This window comes from Manis pentadactyla, chromosome 13 (assembly GCF_030020395.1).
Source record: "Manis pentadactyla isolate mManPen7 chromosome 13, mManPen7.hap1, whole genome shotgun sequence".
Classification (NCBI taxonomy): domain Eukaryota; kingdom Metazoa; phylum Chordata; class Mammalia; order Pholidota; family Manidae; genus Manis; species Manis pentadactyla.
In genome coordinates, this window is record NC_080031.1 from 94,788,503 (window position 1) to 94,799,938 (window position 11,436).

The following is an 11,436-nucleotide window of genomic DNA, read 5'->3' on the forward strand; positions in this document are numbered from 1 at the left end:
GAGGTTCTTTTTGAGACCTGGATGGAACATCCAGAATAGAATGTTCCATGTGCACTTGAGAAGAATGTGTATCCTGTTGCTTTTGGATGTAGAGCTCTATAGATGTCTATTAGGTCCATCTGTTCTAGTGTGTTGTTCAGTGCCTCTGTGTCCTTACTTATTTTCTGTCTGGTGGATCTGTCCTTTGGAGTGAGTGGTGTGTTAAAGTCTCCCAAAATGAATGCATTGCATTCTATTTCCTCCTTTAATTCTGTTAGTATTTGTTTCACATATATTGGTGCTCCTGTATTGGGTGCATATATGTTTATAATGGTTATATCCTCTTGTTCGACTGAGCCCTTTATCATTATGTAATGTCCTTCTTTATCTCTTGTTATTTTCTTTATTTTGAAGTCTATTTTGTCTGATACCAGTATTGCAACACCTGCCGTTTTCTCTCTGTTGTTTGCATGAAATATCTTTCTCCATCCCTTGACTTTTAATCTGTGCATGTCTTTGGGTTTGAGGTGAGTCTCTTTGTAAGCAGCATATAGATGGGTCTTGCTTTTTTATCCATTCTTTTACTCTGTCTTTTGATTGGTGCATTCAGTCCATTTACATTTAGGGTGATTATTGAAAGATATGTACTTATTGCCATTGCAGGCTTTAGATTCATGGATACCAAAGGTTCAAGGTTAACTTGTTTACTACCTTACTGTCTGACTTAACTCGCTTATTGAGCTGTTATAAACGCAGTCTGATGATTATTTCTTTCCCTTCTTTTTCCTCCTCCTCCATTCTTCATATTATGGGTGTTTTGTTCTGTGCTCTTTTTAGGAGTGCTCCCATCGAGAGCAGTCCCTCTAAGATACCCTGTAGAAGTGGTTTGTGGGAGGCAAATTCCCTCAACTTTTGCTTGTCTGGGAATTGTTTAATCCCTCCTTCATATTTAAATGATAATTGTACTGGATACAGTATCCTTGGTTCAAGGCCCTTCTGTTTCATTGCATTAAATATATCATGCCATTCTCTTCTGGCCTGTAAGGTTTCTGTTGAGAAGTCTGATGATAGCCTGATGGGTTTTCCTTTGTAGGTGATCTTTTTTCTCTCTGGCTGCCTTTAATACTCTGTCCTTTTCCTTGATCTTTGCCATTTTAATTATTATGTGTCTTGGTGTTGTCCTCTTTGGGTCATGTCTCTCGGGAGTTCTGTGTGCCTCCGTAGTCTGAGCAACTATTTCCTCACCCAATTTGGGGAATTTCTCAGCAATTATTTCTTCAAAGACACTTTCTATCCCTTTTTCTCTCTCTTCTTCCTCTGGTACCCCTATAATGGGGATATTGTTCCTTTTGGATTGGTCACACAGTTCTCTTAATATTGTTTCATTCCTGGAGATCCTTTTATCTCTCTCTGCATCAGCTTCTATGCATTCCTGTTCTCTGGTTTCTATTCCATCAATGGCCTCTTGCATCTTATCCATTCTGCTTATAAATCCTTCTAGAGTTTGTTTCACTTCTGTAATCTCCCTCTGTACGTCTGTACTCTCCCTCCGGACTTCATACATAGCTCTTGCATATTTCTCTCCAGCTCTGTCAGCATGTTTAGGATTTTTATTTTGAATTCTTTTTCAGGAAGACTGGTTAGGTCTGCCTCTTCAGATCCTTTCTCACGTGTTATTTGAACTAACTTGGAGTGGCTGCTACACGCTGCCACTCTCCCTCTACTGGGCCGGTGTGTTGGGGTCCACGCCAGTTGGAGGAACGACTGGCAGGCTGCTTAGTGCTGTGAGGGGCTTCAGAGCTGCCCTGCCTCCCCAGGGTTTAGGGTGCCTAAGTTTCCCCAGGATTCCCAGCTGCTGGCTAAGTGTGCCGGGACAACTTCGTCCAGCTATGGGGTCCCTGTCTCTTTAAGACTTGCAGAAAGCACTAGGTTTTCTTTTGTCTTAGGGGTGCCTGTTGCGAGGACCTGCCCACAGGTTTTGGTTTCCTGTTTCTCTAATATCCAGCACCCCGTGCACCTTGTGTCTGCGCTCCGGGTGCAGATTTCTAGAGCTGGTTGTTTAGCAGTCCTGGGCTTTCACTCCCTCCCCATTCTGACTCCTTTCTTCCCGCTGGGTTTTGGGGTGGGGGAGCGTTTGGGTCCCACCTGGCCACGGCTTGTATCTTGCCCCCTTCGTGTGATGTTGAGTTCTCACAGATGTAGATGTATCCTGGCTGTTGTACTGCATCCACTGGTGTCTCTTTTAGGAATAGTTGTATTCATTGTATTTTCATAAATATATATGTTTTGGGGAGGAGATTTCCTCTGAACTACTCACGCCGTCATCTTCCCGTGACCCCTCTCTTTTCTTGTTATTTGATGGTTTTCTGTAGTGCTGTGGCTGGATTTCTCTTTTTTTAATTTTTTGTATCTATTATTATTACAGGCTTTAGGTTTGTGGTTACCAAAGGCTCAAGGATAGCTTCCTTACTATATGACAGTCTATATTAAGTTGCTGATTGCTGTATTTCAAACACAGCCTAAAAGTGCTTTTTTTCCTTCTTCTTCCTCCACCCTTTATGTACTAGATGTCCTAATCAAAACTATTTAGCCTTAGGAACGTTTTCATTTACAGCAATCTCTTTAATATCCTGTAATGCTGGTTTTGTTGTTACAAATTATTTGAGCCTTCCTTCACCTGGAGATTATTTAACCCCTGCTTCAAATTAAATTATAATCTTGCTGGGTGGAGGATTCTTGGTCGAAGGTCTTTCTGTTTCAGTATGTTCAATATTTCATGCCTCTCCCTTCTGGCCTGTAAAGTTTCTGCTGAGAAGTGTGCTCATAGCCTGATGGGGTTTCCCTTGTAAGTAATCTTTACAATGATCTTGGCAATTTGTTTCTGGATATGATATCAAAGCATAACACAGATATGTATGTAGGGAAGGTGGTGGATACATTTAACCAAAGTGGGTATCATGGCTGCTAAGAGATGAAGGCCCTCAGTAGAGTCTGGACTACTTCCCTTCCACTTTCCTAGGGCCTGAAAGAGTCTATGTACTCGCAGGAGGATGTCTTCCTGCCGAAGTGTTCTTTGGCCTACCATCTAAATGATCGTGCATCGATTCTCCTTCGCCTCCTCCTTCTTGTCATTCAGCCAAGCCAAGATGCGATGGAAAACCCGGCAGCTGAAGCCCTCACGGACCGCATTGTCCACGTGGTCCTGCAGGACCTCCAAGCTGGGGAAAACCCGGCAGCAGCCCAGGCACCTGAAGCCGCTGTCCAGGGCCACCAGCCACTCAGGGGTCTTGGCCCTGGGGCTCTCCTCCTGGGCTGGAGGCTCCACCGCACTGCCAGGCTGCTCCCTCTCCTCTGAGGCTTCGCTATAGTCGCTGACATCTACGAGTTCCCGTGTAGACAAGCGGCTCCATATGTCTGAGGCCTCTTCACCCTTTTTTTCAGCCTCTTCAAGAAAAGCAGATTGTCTTTTGGTCTTCTTTGAGGCGGGCTGCAAGACTTCCACCTCATCCCATGACACAGCCACACCTCTTTTCATCTGGACCGGCCTGTAGTAAATCTCCTTGACGGGTGCCGTTCCCAGGTATGGTGGAAAGGGGTCTTGGGTAGAGTCAGAGGAAGCTTGCCTTTCCTCCAAGACCTCGGGTAGAGTCATCTCAAGAGGCTGAGTTTGAAGAATATACTGATGCCACTGAAGGATTCCTTCTCCTCCTCCTCCTGGGAAAGGAAATTTCAGACATGAGAAAACTAGAATAAGTGTGTGAAGTCTGTAGGAGTTGAGATGGTCATGAGAATATTCCTATGTGGGCACATGGCCTGGAAGTACATACATATGTGAAACCACAGAATGCCGTGTGACATACATTTTATCTGAGGTATGTGTGTGGTGTGATTATGTGGGATTGAGGGTGTGGAGGTCTATGTGTGTTCTGGGACATGTGTGTGTGGTGCGACAATGCACGTGAACAGGGGTGTACGTGTTCTTACTGTGAAACAGTTAAAGACGGAGCATGTTAGAGGAAGTGTGCTTGAGCTTCCCAGAAGTGCAGCTCTCTGAGGGGCTGAAGGCTTTGGGCTGAAGGTTTTGTGGGCGCGGGGTATGCGGAATAGAAAGCCTGTATATGAAAGTGCATTCATTTCAGGGCCTGTGAGTGTTTGAGTGCTTAGGCTGGCTCTATGGGGGAGCTGGAACAAGTTACGTGTGTGAGAGGGTGTACATTCTTTACAGGTTAGTGTGTAGACAGCAGAGTCTGAGCATGATTGTGTGAGGAGGGAAGGTGGAAGTGTGTATCTGTGTAACTCTTGTAGAGAATGGGAAGGACGCATCTGGAATGAAGGCATGTACATATGAGAGAAAACGTGACAGGAAAGGATAATGGGGCTCTATCTGGTGTGAAGGAATATAGTGTGTGTGTGAGTGAGTTTGTGCTGATCTGAGGGAGGAGGTAATTGAATTCCCACACTGTTACCAGCACAGCCCACCATCTCACAGCTGTCCCAGTGTTCACATGGGGAACTGCCCTGTCCTTGAAAGCACACCCCAAATTTGCCCCTCTGCAGAGGCTGCAGTCTTAGTTCCTCTGCCCTGAAGCCCTATCCTGTTTTTGAAGGGAAAGTGAAGTAAGTAGGGATCTGGCTGAGCCGCGCCAGCTATTCATCCCGTCCAGCCTTTGTGTCTCCCTTACCGTCCTCAGCAGCAGCTAGAAGCTTTCCTGGAGACGACACGCAGGAGAAATACTCCGAGACAGAGGACTCTTCTCCCGGTGTCTGACTGTGGTCTGGGACCACCACACGTGCCTCCGGCTGAGGAGAATCCTCTTGAGAATTCTGGAATTCTGAGGAATGGAATACAAAAAAACAGATGTGGCATTTTCTGGGATCTCTATCCATTCAAAAAAGACATGTTAAGTCGATTATCAGGTTAGGCATAGAAACCCGCCCCCCACCTCATGAAATTGAGCATTTGAAAGTTCACTTGCTCCAAAATATAAGGAAACAATTATGAAAATTGTGTGTAGTAGATGTTAGTGACATTGGGGATCTTGTGTGTGACATTTCTAAAGATGTATACTGCAGTATATCGGAGGCTCAGATTCTCGCCTAGTACATAGTAAGTTGCCTGTATTATTTGATGATATTACTCTACTTACTGGAAGAATACATTTGGAGTATGTATACACGGGTTCAGTGCTTCCGTCTGTCAGCTGGGGACCACCTAACAAAAGTGCCATCTCCTGCCCCCGGGGAGAGTCTGAAGGGTCAGGAGAGCCCTCACGCCCACCTCCTGTCCCCGGGCTCCTCTCTCAGGTGTCTGCTCTGGGGAACCTGACAGGGGCCTCTGTTGCCAGAGCTGTGCAGGGCCAGGGCTTGGGGGGAACTGCTGAGTTCTGAGCTGGAGTAGGGGACTCCAGGAGGGCCTCCACGGTTGGCTCCAGACAACCCCTCCCAGCGCTGGCCCCTGCCCTGCTCTCCAGGGTTTACGTACCCTTCAATGGCACAGCTGTCAGCGGCCTACTCAGCGTGCCACCCTCCTCCGTGTCCCCTGCCCACACAGGGCTCGGACTCGGTAGTTCGTCTGTACTTATCATGCTCATCGCCTATCTTGAATTTTACACCTTCTCAATTTACAGATTACTTCTAGCTTGCTCTTTTTCCCAGTAAAATACATATATTTCTTAAATCAGCTCTACTGTGGATTTAAATATATCCTGAAAATCCCCGGACAGGTTTCCTTCCTCTTCCTCTACATTTCCAATAAAAAGACTATGCCTTCAAATTCACAAACTTCAGTAAATAAATAGGTAAATTCTTATTCCTGACAAAATAACCCATCCTCTGTTTAAAAACTGCAACCCAATGTTTACTTCTCCAAATTGCATCCACTTTGTCTTTTAGGCGGCTAGAGAGTGTCTGGTGGTGGGGCGGGGAGGGGAACATTTGGTGCGTGTCATATTTAAGTGTGGTGAGTATAATCTGATGTGTATGTGCCTGTCATGTTTCTTCAACAATTTTAGGTAGTGAGTCTGGAGATGAGATGGCGCGGATGTGTGAAGGTGGTGTGATGCGCTGGGTGACATGAAGCATAATATTGTATTTATGGAGGCAGTGTATCTTCCATGTATTTATGAGTAACCTGTGTTTTATGTGCTATGAAAGTTTCAGTAGTTATATAATATCTATTTGATTTTTAGGAAAGACTGTGAGGATTTGAAGAACTTTGTGAGATGTGTTGAGACCATGAAAGCGTAACAGAGTGGCCACGTGAAGGCTAGATAGGAGAGAGGTCACTAGATGGACGGTGGCATTTGGGGAGTATGTGAAGGGACTAAGAGCCTGGGAACAAAGAGGAGTTTTAGACGTTATACAATTGTGACTGTTTCAAGCCCTATTGGTGTGAAATACAGAGTGCTACCAGAGTGGGATTACCTGCGGGGTCAGAGACCGTGGTACTGAAGGAATGATGTTAGAGAAAGTAAATTAGAGGAATGTGTGTGCAGAAAAGTGAGGGTGTGATGGTTTAACACATGTGGATATCACCTTACGAGTGTGCGTGTGAGTGAGTGTGAGTAGCTGTGGGTGTGATGGAGTGTCACACCTGTGTGCTTATGAGGACAGGAGGTGGCTGGATGCAAGAACTGAGGGGACACTTTCAAATCTGTGACCACTCTTCATGCACGAGAGGACACACACGTCACGTCTGGACAGGGGGTTGTATCAGCAAACCCCTGTTTTTACAGAGGAGCTTTGCTCTACTCTGTAAGACAAAGGAGGAATCTACGGGTTCCTGCGTGGGAAAATTGTTCTGGACCTTTCTGGCTCCCTTCCAGCTGGTTGTGAAAGATTTGTGACGTGGTGAGCAATGGAGCACAGCTTCCCAGGTTCAGGCTGAGTTAGTCTGCCCGTTTCTCTGTCATTTTGTCAGTTTTCCTACTTTTTCAAACACGGCCCCGTCTGATACCCTTGCACTTTTGGGCACTTGGCCTTGTTGAGATTTCCCTTGAATCTCAAGGTTATGCCTTATGTACATGCACTGCATATCTCCGAGAGCAGAAAGAAAGTTTGTTATCTTTCTCTGTTCTCTCATGTCTGGACAGGGGTTTGTAGCAGCTTCTATCTCCAGTCAACCGGGAAACTGATATACACCCTCTCATGCCACCACCGTGGATCCGCTCTCGAGGTACAGCCACTCTTTCATCGATTCCATACATTTTGATTGCTCGCTGTGTCCTACATGCATGGAGACTGCAGTCTCTTTTCTGGCCAGAGCTCCAAAATACAAGTATTCAACAGTTTCTGATTTTGCCCAAGTGTTAATGGCTAGGAGGGTATAAAACACATATGTTGTCTCTATGGACATTCTTGCCCTGTGTGTTGTACCTGTGCTGCCACAGAGTACTGATTAGATAAAATACTTTAATATTTGTTTAACTGACTACATATGCCATTGGGTTAAACACATTTTGTTTTAGTTGTCATAATCTGAGTAAGGTCCCCCAGCATTGAAAGATGCCATATCCTATTCCCCAGAACCTATGAATGTTAACCTTAGGAGGTCAATGGGACTCTGCAGATGTGATTAAATTAAGGGAGTATTTGAAATGAGTTCCTGTTGATGGCATGGAACCAGAGCCCTAGGCTCCCAGATTGGAGAGGAGGAGACTGCGGCTGGGCCCAAAGTAGACCTTTCTCTCTGGCGGAGCAGAGACACTGAGCTCGATCTCTGCAGGTCTGTGCGGACTCCCACTGCCCTGATCTGCCTAGACTTCAGCAGCTCTTCCTCTCTACTTAGCAGCACAAGAGGCCGAGTCAAGAGAGGAGGCAGAGGCCTAGCGTTCTGATTCAGAGGGTCCGTCATTTCCCTCAGGACCCCCAGCTTTGTCTTCCAAAGAGTACCCAGGCTGTGCACCCCATGCGTGGAGCTTTGAGACTCCTGGAAAATGGAGCAAAAGTAATGGAGGCGGCTGGTTCCATTCTGTTCCCTCCTACACTGTTCTCCGTAATGTACTCTCCCCACTTTCCCTCATGGAAATACTGAGTTTGTCCTAAACAGTTATCTTTGGCTTGGACAGAGAATTAGCCTATGTCAGCTTTCTGGGTTACTCTCTGGACCCTGTAGTCCAGGCTCGTCATACTCACTCACTCACCTTGCTTAAGATTTTTGGTACCATTGGTTTTCCTCCACCATTTTTTTGTGGGTGTGCCCTTTTTATTCCCCCTCTTAGATCTTCAATCTCAGATGAAACAATTGGTGAATTTCTATCTTTGCAGAATTTAACTATATATTATTAGTCAGTGTGTTTTGCTGACCAAGCTAACTTTTCCTCAGTGAATTAAGATGACCTTCATCTCTAGTGACTGTGTCAGGTGTGTGTATCACGCACACATTGTGGCAGAATGCTGTGAGGAATGTCATGTGCTTTGTGTGTATAAATTCTTTAACGTGTGACTGATCTGTTGTTTGCACATTTGAATATGGGATAGTTTTGTGTGTGTGAGAATGGTATTTGTGCTTTGTGTCTGTGTTTTAGGTCAGCACATATCTATGTGTGCAGACGGTGTGTCCTACGATTATGCATTTGTGTGCGTGTTTCACATGTTAGGTGGCTTAGTTGTGCAACAGGTTTATTGGGAGTATTCTCTTTGAGACTAGTGTAATTAATGTATTTGTGAAATTCTAAGGTAACAGTGAAAGCACAGAAGGATATGAAAAATCAATGGCCGTAAGAGAAAGAATATGTGAGTTTTCAATATAGAACTGATTGAATATCCAACGTAAATGAGGGCACAGGACAGAGAGTGCAAGAATAAATGTAGAGTAGCATGTGATTGATTGCATTATGAAGTAAAATCTTGAAAGATTGAGGTTTAAGGCATTGGGATGGAATATGAACACTAAAGCTTAGCTCTCTAACTCTTAGGCATTCACCAATTAGAAATATGTCCATATAGCAAAATACATGTAATAGAATTTTCAGAATATCACCTTTTAGAGTAGCCCCAGATTGAAAGTAACCAAAATGCTCGTAAAAGTATAATCAATAAAGACACTATTTATATGCAGAGAATGAAGGAACTACAGTCACACATATCATGGATGATTATTACAAACACAAGTACAGAGAGTGAAGAGAAGTTGACACAAAGCATGTACTGTGCATTTGTGTTCACGTAACATTAAAACACAGGGACAACTAATGCAGCACTTTTGTATGGTTGGAACAAAAAAGCAGAGTGGAGAACTCTGATGCATGTGGAAGATGATAAGGAAGTGAATGATGATGATCAGGTGTGTAGATGGGTCTGTATAGGGTTGAACTTGAGAACATCGGCTATGAGAAGATACTGCTGTGCTGGGGTCTCGGACCAGGTATGTCTCTACTCAGGTCAGGACCTGAGGATCCTACCGTGTTGGGCCTGCTTTAGGCTATTAGTGCTGTCACACCTTCCTGGTGATAGAACCTGCCTTCCCCAGCTCATACTGACATGTTCTTCCATGTTCCTCTGATACAACTCATCCCCTTAGGCCCTCTTCCACCATTTCCTCAAATAACTCCCTGCCCTCCCCTTGTCTCCTTGGGCTTGCTATCCCCAGCGGAAGTATTTTCCCTTGGGATTTACTACTTCCGCCGGGGATTATATTAACGAAGATGGAGAAGCATTTTGAGTTTCTTTCTGTACTGGGCTGCCTTGTGCTGACTGATGAGCAGAATCACTCAGCTCATCTCTGGGCTCTGCCTAGATCCCCACTGTCCTTCGCATCCCATTCAGTGGTCCCTTCTTACCAGGGCCAGGAAGCTTTTCCATTGCTTTCTGGCCTTGGGTTGGGACCACTGTCCTGTGTCCATGCTGTAGAGCTGCTTTTGTGGAAAAATTAAGTAAAAATGATCGATGTGGTCCATGCTTGGTGTTTGTGTATTTATCCATCCATTAAATAAAGAATAAGAGTCTGCTATGTAATGTCTTCAGTGAACCCAGATAGCCTCCATTTATGTGGATAGCATAATATCGTTTTACTTTGAAACAAATGTGTGGTAATATTGGTTGTTCCATCTATAGATCATGAGTAACTGAATTTCACAAAGTGTGTCTTTATGAAAGGAACAGAGATACGTAGCTAGCTCTAATGAGGGAGGTAAAACAAGTTACCTGTGTGACAGGGTGCACATTATTTATGGGTTAGTGTGTAGACAGCGGAGTCTGAGCATGATTGTGTGAGGAGGGAAGGTGGAAGTGTGTATCTGTGTAACACTTGTAGAGAATGGGAAGGACGCATCTGGAATGAAGGCATGTACATATGAGAGAAGAAGTGAAAGGAAGGAATAGTGGGGCTCTATCTGGTATGAAGGAATATAATGTGTGTGTGAGTGAGTTTGTGCTGATCTGAGGGAAGAGGTTGTAATTGAATTCCCACACTGTTATCAACACAGCCCACTATCTCACTCACAGCTGTCCCAGTGTTCACATGGGGAACTGTCCTGTCCTTGAAAGCACACCCCCAATTTGTCCCTCTGCAGAGGCTTCAGTCTTAGTTCCTCTGCCCTGAAGCCCTTTCCTGTTTTTGAAGGGAAAGTGAAGTAAGTAGGGATTGGGCTGAGCCACCGCAGCTATTGATCCCGTCCAGCCTTTGTGTCTCCCTTACCGTCCTCAGCAGCAGCACGAAGCTTTCCTGGAGACGACACGCAGGAGAAATACTCTGAGACAGAGGACTCTTCTCCCGGTGTCTGACTGCGGTTTGGGTCCACCACATGTGCCTCAGGGTGAGGAAAATCCCATTGAGTCTTCTTGAATTCTGAGGAATGAATACAAAAAATCAGATGTAGCATTTTCTGGGATCTGTATCCTTTCAAAAAAGACATGTTGAGTGAACAATCATGTTAGGCATTGAAACCCATACCCCATGAAATCAAGCATTCGAAACTTCACTTACTCCAAAATACAAGGAAACAACAATTATGAAAATTGTGTGTAGTAGATGTCAGTGATACTGGGTATCTTGTATGTGACATTTCTAAAGATGTGTACAGAATATCAAAAACTAGTGACTAAATTTGGGTACTAGTTCCTTTTTCCTCACAAGAAATTACATAATTAGAGGACATGGGGTACAAGTTTTAAAAGACTTCTGCCTGCCTGCCCACCTGCCTGTCTAGATTGGTATCTATATTGGTGTATGGAAAGATAGGGATGTTAATATAGATATAGAGAGAGGTAGAGATTCAGCATTTTTGCAGGGAATTCCTGGGCAGCAGCCATGGTGCTGGAGATGCTCTAATGAAGACTTTACACACTTGCCCCAGACTCCTCTTCTGGGAATGTATTTCTGTATTTCTCCAAGACTCTCAGCCTCCCTATTCAGATCTTTCGAAAACCTCTTTCAGAGGAGGCACACACACCCACATGATACATTTCTTAATGGGGATTGTAAACGGACAGCTGGACAGTTCTTGGGCAAGGGGTCAT